General features: G+C 44.2%; 1 protein-coding gene across 3 annotated transcripts in view; it reads right to left on the bottom strand.

Moving 5' to 3' along the window:
• Dnajc5b (DnaJ heat shock protein family (Hsp40) member C5 beta) overlaps positions 1-14,060 on the bottom strand; it is a 77,604-nt gene that overhangs the window by 44,146 nt on the left and 19,398 nt on the right. Inside the window, exons 2-3 of one of the 3 annotated variants that reach the window (XM_042270662.2) lie at positions 11,378-11,631; positions 7,292-7,356 (exon numbers count right to left, since the gene is read on the bottom strand). The exons of 1 other annotated variant lie outside the window; for it this stretch is intronic. The gene's annotated coding sequence lies outside the window, so the exon portion shown is untranslated. The remainder of the gene's footprint in view (positions 1-7,291; positions 7,357-11,377; positions 11,632-14,060) is intronic. One more of the 3 variants, XM_006974672.4, reaches the window with a different exon arrangement.

Here is a 14,060-nt window from a genome sequence, read left to right as displayed (position 1 = left end):
ATGATTCAGTATTTTGAAGACTTAACAAATCCAGCAGAAAACTCTAGGACTCAATAAACACTTGTGGCAAAATAGCCGAATACGAAGTTAACAATAAAACCTGCCTGGGTGTGGGTATTACTATTGCCAGTGGCTTTAAAAACGTAACTTGGAATAAACTTAACCAAGGAGATAAAAGACCTTTGTAACAAAAACTTTGAAATGAGGAAGAAGACATTAGCATTGATGGGAAAATCTCCATGTCGGCAGAGTTAATATTTTAAAAATATATCACTAAATATTATCTACAGATGCAGTACAATCCCCATAAAAATTCCAATGGCATTCTTTACAAAACTAGACAACTCAACCCTAAAGTCTATATGACAGCTAAGGAATCCTGTGCAGAGAGAACAATCCTGAGGTATTGCAATACTTGATCTCAAATTATACTCCTGAGCCATAGTGACAAAAACACCGTGATACTGGCACAGAAACGGACACATGGACCAATAGAGTAGAATAGAGAACCTAGAATACAGCCACACACCTACAGCCACCTAATTTTTGACAAAGGTGTCCAAAATATACATTAAGGATAAAGAAAGTGTTCAACAAATAGTGCTTGGAAAATTACCAACTACATGTATAAGAATGCAACCTTGACTTGTAAAAAGTCAATTAAAAATATATCAAAGATCTTAACATAAGACCCCCGAACTCTAAACTGATAAAGAAAAACACTTTGATATAAAGAGATAAGCAAGACTTCTGGGAAAAGATTCAGCTTGGGGAAACAGTTTTCCAAAGTAACAAGCAGCATTGTATAAAATTAAAATCTGCCAGGGAAGGAGACATTCAATAGAGCAAATGACAGCCTACAGAATGGAAGAAAAATCATTACCAGCTACAAATCTATCATGGGATTAATTAATATACTCCAAACCTCTCTCCTCTCTCCTCTCTCCTCTCTCCTCTCTCCTCTCTCCTCTCTCCTCTCTCCTCTCTCCTCTCTCTCTCTCTCTCTCTCTCTCTCTCTCTCTCTCACACACACACACACACACACACACACACACACGAATCATCTAATTAGTAAATGGGCAAGTGAATTGACTCAATACTTCTCAAGAACTCTAAATGGTCAATAAACACTTCTAGCCACCAGGGAAATCAAAACTAAAACTATTCTGAACACCCTATTCAAAAATAAAAAGAAAGAAAATTACAAAAAAAAAAATGTTGGCTAGAATGTAGGGAAGAAGGGCCCTCATGAAGGGCTGGTGGGACTCTAATGTGATGCAGCCACTGTGGAAAGCAACACAGAGTTTCCTCAAGAAACTAAAAGCAGAAGAACCATGTGATCCAGTCACACCACTCCTGGATACATAGCCAGAGGAATCTAAGCGCGGAAATACTCGCACGACTGTTTTTACGGCACTGTTTACAACAGCTGAGATCTGGAACCTTGATGCTCCTCGACAGATGGATGGCTAAAGAAAACGTGGTACAAGCATATGCTGTTTCTTCAGTCATAAAGAATGAAAACCTCACTTGCAGGGAAATGGATGGAACTGGGGACTACCAGTTCTGGCAAAAAAGCTCCACGCTCAGAGACAAAGACTGCCTCTGCCCTCTTATATGTGCAATCAAGATCTAAATATAGACAGGGGTCTATGATGAAAGGGGAACCGGTCTAGGGAAGCAAGGATTAGAGAGAAGAAAGACAAGCTATTTCCTATGTGTCTCTCACACAGAATCTATGTTTAACTATATGCACATATGTTTCTATGGTGTGAAAGTAGAGGGGGCTGTTTAGGAGAGAAAGGAGACAGCAAGAAGAGAGGAATGTCCAAGGGAAGTGGTGAAGAAGATGAACAACATATAGTGAGTGATATCTATGCAAGAAAATGGCATAATGGAACTCCCTAAATTGTATACTAATTAAACATTAACTAAAAACCATTAAAGAATCAGAAAAAGATAACATGTTCATTCTAAGTGAAAGATGCATATCCATCTCTTTAAAACACACACACACACACACACACACACACACACACACACACACACACATTCTAGTGAACCAATGTGAATGAATGAATATACCAAGGCTAAGGAGCTGGTTTCAGGGTTTAGGGGACAGATCAAAGAATCCCTGGTGACAGTGGTGGCATCTGTGGGGAGCTGAGGAAGCCTTGAGTGTGTCAAGTCCTAAGTGAATGTGTGTTGTCATGAGCTGGCCATGTGTCAAGGACCCTAGCCTCAAATCCTTTCAGCTCCGGGGGAGGCTCGGAGGGATGGCAAAGCCTTCCTTTTGGTCTATATGTGGATGTTGATAGTGTGTGAAGAAAATGCCCACTGCTGCTGACTCTCTTCTGAGATTAGTTAAAGCTGCCTCCATGTTCATCTGTATACCATGAAGCCCGCCTCCTTGTTTATCTGTAATAACTCTGTTTCCTGTCTCAGCTGTGTGCAGCAACACTGCCCTCTCTTCTACTGTATATAATAATCATGCCATGCTTCTGGGCTGCTGCAGTTTCTCCAACAGAAAGTGCAGTCCAGCTGCTCCCAGCTTTCCTGGGCATGTGTGTCTGTCTCTTCTCCATTCTCTTGGCACCCCTAGTCAGGCCAAGTCATTGAAGCAGCGTAAGGATATGACAGGCATCAAAAGAGCCACATTACACACAGCAGTGGCAGGCAGGCACAGCTGGAGGAACTCCCAGCTCTCCTCCAGGGGTCCATGCTGCTCTCTCCTCAGACAAAAGCAAAAGCTACAGATTGTTAGCTGGTTGGTTACAGTGATCTTAGAAGTCGGTAAGACTTCAGCAAGGTTTAGTGATGGCTGATTGTCCTAAAAACAACAATGTAACTTCAAAATGTTTTTCTGAACCTTCAGCTTCTTTAAAGAGGAAAGTGACATCCAACTGCCTCAAGAAGCTGAGATCAAAAGCAGCCTACCCAATAATAAGACTGTAAGGGTCAAGAGCTAGCCATGGAACCGGATACATTTTCCTCTTCCTTGAAAGTGGAGTCCCTGGATGTCAGAGGGGCATAATTTACAGAATCTTACACAAGAAAAGTAGGAGAAGGAATCTTAACTGCCAACCACAACACAAAGTCAAACATGCACACTGGTAAACTACTGAACTTTTCAGCTGTTCTAGCAACTAGAGCTGCTATTCCAATCCTCCATCTCACTCTTCTCTTGGCACCAGAGCCTTGGTGACTACCCACAAGGTTGAAAAAACTGCCACAGTAACTGGTGACCTGGAAATCCTTTCCTCTGGCTTCTGGAGCTTCTAGTAACAGAAGTAACAAGTCAGCTTCTCCACAAGTCACACTACACACAGGCTGTGAAGGAAAAGGACTGGAAAGGAGGGGTTCCTGTTTGGCTTGGACACCATCCTGCTGTCCCTTTGAATGAGAGTCCAAGGTCTTGCTGGATAGCAGGATTCTGAAAGTTACTGACTGATAACAATATGGATGCATCAGCAAATGCCACTTCTGGGTGTAGGCTGAGAAGAAATGTGATCAGTGTGTTGAGGAGAAATCTGCATCCTTAGCTCATTGTAGCGCTGTCCATAGCAGGAAGATACGGAATCAATTTAAGCATACATGGCATATAGTGTGAGTTGTGGTGTGTGTATCCACACAACGGACTGCACTTTGAAAAGACAGAAATACTGTCATTTGCAAAGACATCAATGAACCTGGAGGACATTATGTTAAATGAAATAAACCAGACACAGAAGAAAGAATAACACATGACCTCATTAAAAAAATAAAATATGGGCTGGAGAGATGGCTCAGCTGTTAAAGTCTAGGCTCATAACCAAAAATATAAGAGATTGGTTCCCAGCACCCACGGCTGTCTCTCCAGCCAATAAAATAAAATAAAATACCCCAAAACTTGCACTCAGAGTATTAAAGAGTAGGATGCAGGTTTCAAGGAACTGGTGGGGAGAAGCTGAAGAGCTTTTAGTAAGGGATATAAAGTCTCAGTAAGACAGAAGATGCTCAGGAGACCTAACATACAGCATGGTGACTATAGCAAATGGCGGTGCACTGTGTTCTTAAAAATTGCCGAGGGTAGAGCTTAGGCATTCTCACCACAAAAAGCATAAGATAATGCATGTGCCAATCAGCTTGATTTAGCCATTCCACCATGTATGCATAATATGCATAATTCAAAACATCATGTTACACATAATATATAGCATTTTGCCAAATTAAGTAATTAGTTAATGCATAAACATAGCAATCCAAATCCTCAAATCTGGAATTAAAGGTCATCTAGGCATATTATCAAGTACACTTTGGGTCATTCTGGCTAGAAATCTTTATAACTGGTAATCTTCCTAGCAGCCAATTAGTTCTCTTTTTTATTTTTCTGAGGAGTATATAGGTCTCCAGTGTAACACATGCTTTCCCAAAGACCTGCTTCTGTTTCAAGTTTCACCTGATAAGATGAGGAGCTGCTACCTGATCCAAGCCAGACATTAGCATTCATCCCTGGATTATTTTACATAGGACAGTGACCCAGTGTGTCTATTAAATGGGCAAGTTAAGTATTGCCAGTTGCTCTGAAAAACCTGAAATCAACTAACAGAAGAGCAGTAGGGGGTGGGGAAGTCCCTGGAGCCCTGTCCTCTAGCTTTTGATCTTCCCAGGCCTACCCTCCTACAGTGGACCATTCAACCTTCTCCTAGATTGAACGAATAAATACCAACACAGACATTTACACACTCCCACATTCCCTTCTAAGCATGTCTTAGCTACTTTTTGGTTATTGTCAACTAAGAGTTGACAACTTAGAGTTTTATTGCTGTGAAGAGACACCATGACCACAGCAACTCTTTTTTTTTTTTTTTTTTTTTTTTTAATTTGAGAAAGAGTTTCTGTGTGTAACAGCTCTGGCTGGCCTAGAACTCACTTTGCAGACCAGGCTGGCCTGGAAGTCACAGAGATCCACCTGCCTCTGCCTCCTAAGTGCTGAAATTAAAAGCATGCACCATCACTGCCTGGTACCACGGCAACTCTTATAAAGGAAAACATCTAATTGGGGCTGGCCTACAGTTCAGAGGTTTAGTTCATTATCATCCTGGCACGAAGCATGGCAGCACACAGGCAGACATGGTGCTGGAGAGGCAGCTGAGAGTTCTACATCTGGATCAGCAGGCAGCAGAAAAAGAGAGTGCCACTGGGCCTGGCTTGCATGTGCTGCATGTGAAACCCCAAAGCCCACATCCAGTGACACACCTCCTCCAACAAGGCCACACCTCCTCCAACAAGGCCACACTTCCTCCAACAAGGCCACACCTCCTCCAACAAGGCCACACCTCCTCCAACAAGGCCACACCTCCTCCAACAAGGCCACACCTCCTCCAACAAGGCCACACCTCCTCCAACAAGGCCACACCTCCTCCAACAAGGCCACACCTACTCCAACAAGGCCACACACTCTAATAGTGCCACTCCTTTTGGGGGCCATTTTTACTCAAATCACCATGGCACCCAAGTACCTTATGCCCTCAAACACCTGTGGTGATTCCTGGGGAATCTCCTCCCAGTCAGGTTAATTTATTGTAGGTTTTTCTTAAATCTCTGTCCTTTAAGTTGAAGGTGCTCACCAGGTCCTTGGTAAAGAATAATTTGGGAAAAGTAAGTTATATACTAAGATATTTGAACCAAATACATCCAGTAGATCCAGAATGTAGTATTCCCAGTAGAGATAAGAGAAACTGATTGATGTGGGCGATGGAAGCCTGGGGAGAACTATTCAAGAGAATTAAGGAGAAATCAAAGCCCAGCAAACGTGTGTGTGTGCGTGTGTGTGTGTGTGTGTGTGTGTGTGTGTGTGTGTGTGTCTGTGTGTCTGTGCATGTGCATGTGCATACGTCCATGCGTGGGTGCACGTGTGCCACATGAGTGGGCCTCAGGAGTGGGCCTCAGGTTTTCTTCTTCAGAATCCACTCATCCGTTATCAGACAGGGGCCCTCCCTGGCCTGGGGCTCAGTCAGTTGGCTTGGTAGACTTGCCTGCCAGCCCCAAGATCCACCTGTCTCTGCCTCCCCACACTAGGATTAAACGTGTAGGCCAGCGTAGCAGGGTTTTTCTGGGGACACGGGGACCTCGGATCCTCACTTTGGTGAGGGAATCACGTCACTGACTAAGCCTTCTTCCCAGCCTGGTTACCTTTTCTTTATTGACTTTTCTCTATAGTCAGGATTCAAAATGGTTTCAATTTGAGGGAGGAAAAAAAATGTGTTCATTCTTTGTCATCTGTCTCAGAAAACACGAGAGATGCCCTGTGTTCTAGTTTCATTTGGTCGTGATAAAACACCGTGACTAAAGCAACTTGAGGGAGAAAAGTATTTATTTGGTTTATACTTCCAGGTCACTGTCGGCCATTAGAGTCAGGGCAGGAACTTGAAGCAGAAACCAGGGAGGAGGGCAGCTCACTCCAGCTGGTGCTTATCTAGCTTTTTAAAAACTATTTTTAAGATTATAATCTAATTACAGCATTTCCCCCTTCCCTTTCCTCCCTTCAAACCTTCCCACACACCCCTCCTTATTCTCTTCCAAATCCATAGCCTCTTTTTCATTAATTATTGATAGTCACATATGTATATACATACATATTCCCAAACACATAAACGCAACCTGCTCAGTCTGCATAATGTTACTTGTATGTAGGTTAGCCAGCTTTTTATACAACCCAGCATCAACCACCAAGGGAATGGTGCTGCCTTCAGTGAGCTGAACCCTCCTCCATCAATTAGCAATTAAGGTAACCCCCTACGGGCATGCCCACAGGCCAATCTGATCTAGGCAAGTCCTTAGTTGAGGCTTCCTTCTCAGATCCCTCTAAGATGTGTCAAGTTGACAATTAAAGCTAATTAGGGCATCATGGTTCCCATAAATCAACAGATAGTCCTAGAATACTTAAAACAAACCCACCCTTCTCACTGTATACCCTGGCTGGCCTTGAACCAGCCAACCCTCTTGAACTAGCCTCCTAGGTGCTGGGATTACTTGCCTGCATCATCAGGCTTGGCTTATGGAGAGAGAGAGTTAGAAATCAAAGAGATGTTTCCTCAGACACTTGTTAAGGACTTAAAGAGGACAAAGGTCTGGAACTTCGAGACCACATTCTAGGGAGAAGCAGCCTCAGGCGGACAAAGACCTGAGTTTTCCTCTAGGGGAAGCAGAGGCAGGAGATTGACCGGAGACATTGCTGCCGCCACCCTTGGGCCTGGTCAGAGGATAGCTCTCAGAAGACCCAATATACTTCAGAAAGCATTTGTCATACCTCCAAGGATGTCTGGAAATGTCTGGAAATGCCTGGGAGCCCTGGAAGCCAGAAAGATGTAAGACCTGAAAGGGTGGGAAGGGTGGGGGGGTGGGAGGAGCATCAGGTTATACTGCGCACACTGTAGGTGTGACTAATAAGGGAAACAATGATATAAATATAACCTAGGGGCCAATGATGAGAGTGAAGGGCGGAGCTTCGAGGCCCTCTTCAGGTGCAGGGGATGATGATGAGCCCTTGTGGTTGTACCGAAGAGCAGTACCCTGAACGGTGAGGCTGCATATATCTCCACAGCTTGTGGGTCTGGGAACAATTTGTTCATTGTGCTCAGTGAAATATGCTTGCTCACTCATGTCTCTCTTCACTACTGATCTCTAGTCCTCAAAGCTTGCTGTCCGTGTTTGTGGACACGTTCTGACCAATAAGGCTATCAAAGCTCTTGTATGGCACAAAAGTGATGGAGGACAGGGAACTAGCGTTTACAGAGCATCATCTATGTCTCAGGACATCTCTGCATGTGTCATATCATTTGATCCTGGTATCAGCACTGAAGAATGCCAGGGAGAGACTGCACAAATTCAAGCTGGGAGGTCAGGGCATGATGGATCTGGGAAGAACTACCTTGTCTTAAAGTTATCTTAAAGAGATAAATGTGTCCTGGTCTCGTAAGACCAGATGGAAACCTCGGATAACTGAATAATAAAACCGACAGAACCAGCTTCCCTCTGTGCTGTTTTTGAAGAGTAATTAGTCACTGCCTTAGTTTAAGCCTGTTGCTGTGATAAAATACCCTGACCAAAATTAACATAAGTGAGAAAGAACTCATTTTGTCTTACAGTTCCCAAGAGATGCAGTCTCTCATGGCAGGAAAGACATGGCAACGGGCAGGGGATGCATGCCGCTGGAAGCGGGAAACTGGCTGGTCCCACTACAGCCGAACTCAGAAAGCAGAAAGCGAACAGGAAGTAGGGCCGTCTACAAACCCTTAAAGGCCCACCGCCAGTGAGGCTCTACCTCCTGAAGGGCCCCAACCTTCCCAAACAGCAGTAACCAGTTGGGGACCAAGTGTCCAGTCATGTGAGGCTATGGGAGACATTTCTCATTCACACCACAACAGACATGGACATGAACAGAAAGGAAATGCAGAAGCGAAGACCTGTGTACCAACTAGGTACTACCAAAGGGAAAAGCCAAAGAATCCATGTCTCATTGGCCATGCAACTCTGCTTGAAAGAAATGCAGCCAGAGACGATGATCTGAGGCTCTGGAATAGTTGGCTCATCTCACTCCACGCTCCTTATTCACTTTCTGATTCTGATGTGCCTCCAGGGTGGGCCTTCTTTAAGGTAGAGAATCCAGAGTAAACAAATAAATTGGCATCCCAGTGAGAAATCGCCTTTTTCTGAGGTCTGCCTCAGAGAGGCAGGGAAGGTATTGATTGGCTCTGTTAACATGAGTTACCTGACTCACAGGAGTACTGTCTCCCTTTTTAAAATAATAAACTCGAAGAGTTTATGCATCACGGTAGAAAATGGAGTTACAGGAAGTCTGGCCTTCAGCAATGTCTGGTCTCTGGCTACTACCCAAGTTAGCTGGTTAAACTCACCGTGATGAGGACCTGGGTAGTCTTTTATTGTTTTAATCATGGAAAGTTTGTATATTAATGTCATCTTATGAAGTCTTTTAGGATGTGTTGGTAGCTTCCAAGTGGTCACAAGTGTGAATCTCTATGTCATTGTCCCGGGTTTTGTTTTTTGTTTTTGTTTTTTACTTGATAACATTGAGTCCAGTGGAACTAAAACTGGTCAGGTTTACACAGGTGAGGGTTGAGTTTGGATCAATCTGATTCTAAGCCTGTGTTCTTTGGTGTACGTTGGGTAAGGCGCCTAACAGTTCACAAAAATGTCCACAGTGTTTAAATCACCCGAATGGGATGACATCGACCTGTGCGGCCTTACACTTACCTGACCAGGGCTATGAGGGGGCCTGCAGCTGTGTCCAGGATGAGAGGCCCCCGGAAGGACAACAGGATCTAAGGGCTACCGTGATAGGTTCTTCTCTCAGCACATACAGTAAGACTGTAGACTAAGAGGGAACTCCCAAAGGAAAATAGGAGAGGAGATACTCTAAAGAACTGCAAGAGCCACATAAAAATTTAGGAGTTTCTGCCTACAGAGCAGTTTGTAAGCCAAGTAAGTAGAAAAGAAGATTATCTTTGTGTCAAAACTCCTTGAAGCATCTCCAAATAGTCCCATGGCTGCTCTCAGAGCCCAACCCTGAGGCCTTCTGGTCTTTGCTAAACTTGCCCCTGCCTCCTATGAAAAAGCCTGCTTCACCTTCCATACCAAAGCTCCTGGTTCTCAGTGCTGACCCCTGCTGGCCAGTCCCTGACAGGAGGTGAATGTTAGATTTGGTATCCAGCATCATTTTATCAGGCATAAGAGGCTCTCATGTACAAGCAAAGCCTCCTAGCCATTAGCATTTACATGATTTACAGGAACCACCCAAAGTTCCTAGGGATGAGAGTGCCTGCATACTGACTTAGTACACTTTCCACTGGGAGTAGGGCAGGCCAGGGATCCTGGCAATATCTTCAGGCATCATTGTAATATTATTTTGAAGGATGCTGCCTTCAAAACTGTCCCTGGTGCGGAACAGGAAGATTGGGCTATGCCTAAACCCTCCAGAGAAAAGTCCTGGATACATCATCATGGGATGTTTCCCTGCCCCCCGGGCCCATGCTTTCCTACATTCCTCTTCCCAATGGAAAAATAAAGACAGATTTCACTGATTAGCTTCCTAAATGAAAATCTATAGCCAGGTAAGCTTGGTGCTCCTTCAATTTACAGGTTTTTCAAATCATCATTTCCTTGAGAAGTCTGTGTTATAATTTATTCTTGCTAAGTTAAATGTAGTAGTGGACTATTGCCTGATGATGTAGATTGGCGATGCTCACAAAGGGTGGTGTGGAGTTTGCTGTATTTTATGTCCTCTTTGCCTTATGTCCAAAAAATTCTCTTTAGACATTCAATGTCTCTAAATTAAGGTACTTAAAAAATGCCCCAAGGCATTTGTATTATATTTAGGACATCATAAAAAGTTGGCCAGTGTGGTTATTAGTTGGCTGGCTCTGAAATGTGCAGGAAAACTGCACATTTTCTTCATGTGTAAGCAGCAACAATATACGCTTCATCTCCTCACTGGGCTCAGAACCAGACTCTTCATGTATTATTCAGGTGTCATTTCATCTCAGAGAGATTAATACATAGAAATCCTTATGTGAAAATGAAGATATTATGTCCCAAGAAATACCAGCTAGACAACTGTAGTCAAAATTGCCTATAAAACCTCTTCCTGTAGTAAATAATGGGCCCATTATTTAATCTTGCATGTAAATTTAATTTTCATAAATTCTTCTTAATACCTTTCAATTCTAATATTCCCAAGCAGAATTCTATAAGCCATCCAGTGGGGGAAATGCTGCCTTGGAAAGTCAACAAGCAATTGACGTTTGATACTTAATCTTCTGAGCTGAAAATGACTTTTTGGCTGCATTATAATTCTACTAGCATCATAAACTCTTAAAGCATTGACCACTGTCACCAAACTGCATGCTGCTCACCTGCTTCTGGGCCCGAGTTAGAACTGAAAGAAGGGTCAGCGCTGTGCCAGAGATGGGCACTGGATCACAATAAAACTAATATTCTAAAAACTCTAATTCCAGGGATCCAAGGGTGCTCTTCTTCCATGCTGCAGTACGTGAATTATGAAAAAAGAATCAAACTATGCCTTTCTTAGCATGGTTCTTTCGTGACTAGAAGACACGAGTGTGGACCGGGAGATTAGCTGGTTAAACCTAGACAGCACACCGCAGTGGCCGTCACTGGGGAAACAAACAGGCCCTGCCATTTTGGGGGTACCTCTCATAATCTAAACAACACGCCATGTTTTAAAAGTAATCACTGTCCCTAGCATAATCATTTATTTGCTATTTGGACATAAATGCTTCTTAATTGCATTCGTATTTATATAAACAGCAACCTGAAGACGGGGCAATTCAGGCGTGTTTCCAATAGCCCACAGTACCTGTTCCTATGACTCCAATTCTGTCCTCCGACAGGAAGAACGTGCTGTTTTCGCCGGGTCTGGAAACAGGTGTGCAGAGAGCCGGCGGCAGCAGCAGCAGCAGCAGCAGCAGCAGGAAAGGAGCCCTACTCCATAGCCGTCCTGCTGAGGCAGAGCTAAGACCCACTCCTTTCCATCCTTGCCGCCGGGTTGCGCAGGCCAATGGAGTCGGGTTACTTTTCATTTGTTACTTTATCAGCCAATTGGTTATCCCTCTGGAAAACGTAACAAAGGATGAATAAAACATACATGACCATACAGTCTGCTATTACAGAGCATCGTGACACCGAACCTACGCAGCATCCACCCTTCATCGGCTGGTGCGCTGCTCGGCCAGCTCTACCGTGGAGCCGCCCTGGGCTTCCCTTGGGCTCCCTTCACCTGCGGAGTGGCTCCCTTCAGATCGCATTGTCTTTTTTGTTCTAAGGCTAGTTAACCAGTTGAGCTAAAATTACTGGGAAATAGTAAAGGGGCATTTTAATGGCTTACTATATTGATACAACTCTTCCCATAGTTTCACAGTCATTTGATCTTTAAACAATCGCAAACGCTCACACGAGAAAGTCATGTGAGAAAACAGCTCCAGCGATGGCTGGTAAGAACATACTGATGGCAGACTCAGGTGGCGTGGCTCCCGGCCTAAAGGTGGTCTCTCCTCCCTAGCAGGACAGGAAGGCCTGAAGCCATTCCATAGCTCCGTGCAGAACACTCCGCCTCTAGAGGGCGTTTGGATTTTAGACAGCAAAGAACAACCTCACTCATCCTCATTTCCAGTCAGAGTTTGGGAAGCAACCCATCACAGAGACACGGGAGGCAGGGCACACCCCTAAAGAGATTTAAGAGCTGAGTGCTCAGATTCCAGCATCACTTCAGCCTAAGGACAGTGTCCTTTAAAGAAATGAAAATATTTGCCGTGTTGACAAGGGTGGATAGCTTTAAAAAAAACTACAGCCGCTGTTCCAAATTCAACTTAACACCAGACAGTTCAGTAACATTCAATATTTTTCACACTTATTTTTCTTACGTCATTAATATTTTAGTATTGCGTAATTCATTAGCTTTAAAAGTGTATTGTAAAACTCTTGGGTAAAATGGAACTGTAGCTATGCTTAAGCAACAAAGCATTTTTTTAAACAACAAAAAATAATAGAATAAAGTAGAAATTGTAGGTTCTTACTGACTTGTTCTCTCAAACTAGTCACCTGCTGGGTCCAGGCACAGGACTGGGTGCTAGAAAAATACTGATTTTAAAAAAGGACGCAGACTTTGGGGGTGTGGGGCTCAAGAGTCACAGACTTCCAGAAGGGACGGTATTCAAGCCATTCAAGGAAGCATAAAAGTGGGTTTTGGGGTAGATGCTGCCAGGTCATGTAAAGCAGTAGACAGATCTGGCCATGCCTCCCTGGACAAAAACAACCACATAGATCAGAAAAGAGCCTCATGAAGCCATTGCTGGTATATACCAAACGGGAGGATGAAGTAAAAGGGGCTTCTTCCTTTATATATGTATGTGTATTACATATGTATACCCTCATGCGTAAGATGCTATTACACACCTATACATAGAGGGTTTCTGAGCACACACCACGGAAAAGGAAAGCCAGAGCCTGCTGAGACTTCACTGAAGGGAAGAGTTTCAGGTGATATTAGTAAAAGGGAGAATCGATGGACGGCACATAGGCAACGGATCTGAAAGCATTAAACTAGAGGCGTTGTGAGGTGAATGGTTCACACATTTAAAAAGGAGGACTTAGAAAAGCCAGGGTGGAAGGTTGAAATGAACCACATTGGTGGCCAGAGGAGTGTGAAATGTTAATTGTCATGGTTTGAATCCAAAATGTCCCATGGGTTCATGCTTGAATACTTGTCCTCAGCTGGCAGTGCCATTTGGGAGATTCTGGAAACTTCAGGAGGCCGGGATAGCTGGCGGAAGTGGGCCGCTGTGGACAAGCCTTTGAAGGTTGTACCCAGTCCTGGTTCCTACCCCGTTCTCCTCCCTGGCCTGCCACGCCGTGAACAGGCTCTCTGTTACGCTCTCTTGCTGCCACAGACTAAGTGGCTCCCCTCCCCTCCCCGCCATGATTGACTGAAACCCGATTCAAAGTAAACCTTCCCAGTTGTCTCTGTGAGGTACTTTGGTCAGATACAAAAATAAACGAATACACTAATTTCCCCCCTGTGTTCTACTGAAGTAGTCTTCACTGTCCCCTTAGAGGCTCTTAGAGCCTTTAAGACATCATTCTCAACTAAAACGTATGGTTAGGATTATGTGAAGAAATACCTGATCTACCAGGACAGAATCTGTGGTGCTGTTCATCAGACAAAGTCCTTGAATGCTCAACGAAACGGTGAATGTGGGAGCACCTGGTCTCTCATTTGAATTCCTATCTAAGGAGGCTCACCCAGCACTCACGCTGAACAAGGCTGTGCGGTGACACAGAGCTCTAACGACATCTTCACACAAAGGCTTCCTAACAGCGTGGGTAAAGGCAATGTTGCTGTCCCTGTTACAGTCTGTGTCACCTCCAGACATCACTGCTATGGTGTGAGTATGAAGTGCCCCCCACAGTCCCGTGTGCTGAGTCTCCAGGTGGTTATGTTATTTTGAGAGGTGGCCTAGCTAGAAGTAGGTCACTGGAGATGT

Source organism: Peromyscus maniculatus, chromosome 2 (assembly GCF_049852395.1).
Source record: "Peromyscus maniculatus bairdii isolate BWxNUB_F1_BW_parent chromosome 2, HU_Pman_BW_mat_3.1, whole genome shotgun sequence".
Taxonomy (NCBI): domain Eukaryota; kingdom Metazoa; phylum Chordata; class Mammalia; order Rodentia; family Cricetidae; genus Peromyscus; species Peromyscus maniculatus.
This window is presented reverse-complemented; position numbering and strand designations above follow the sequence as displayed.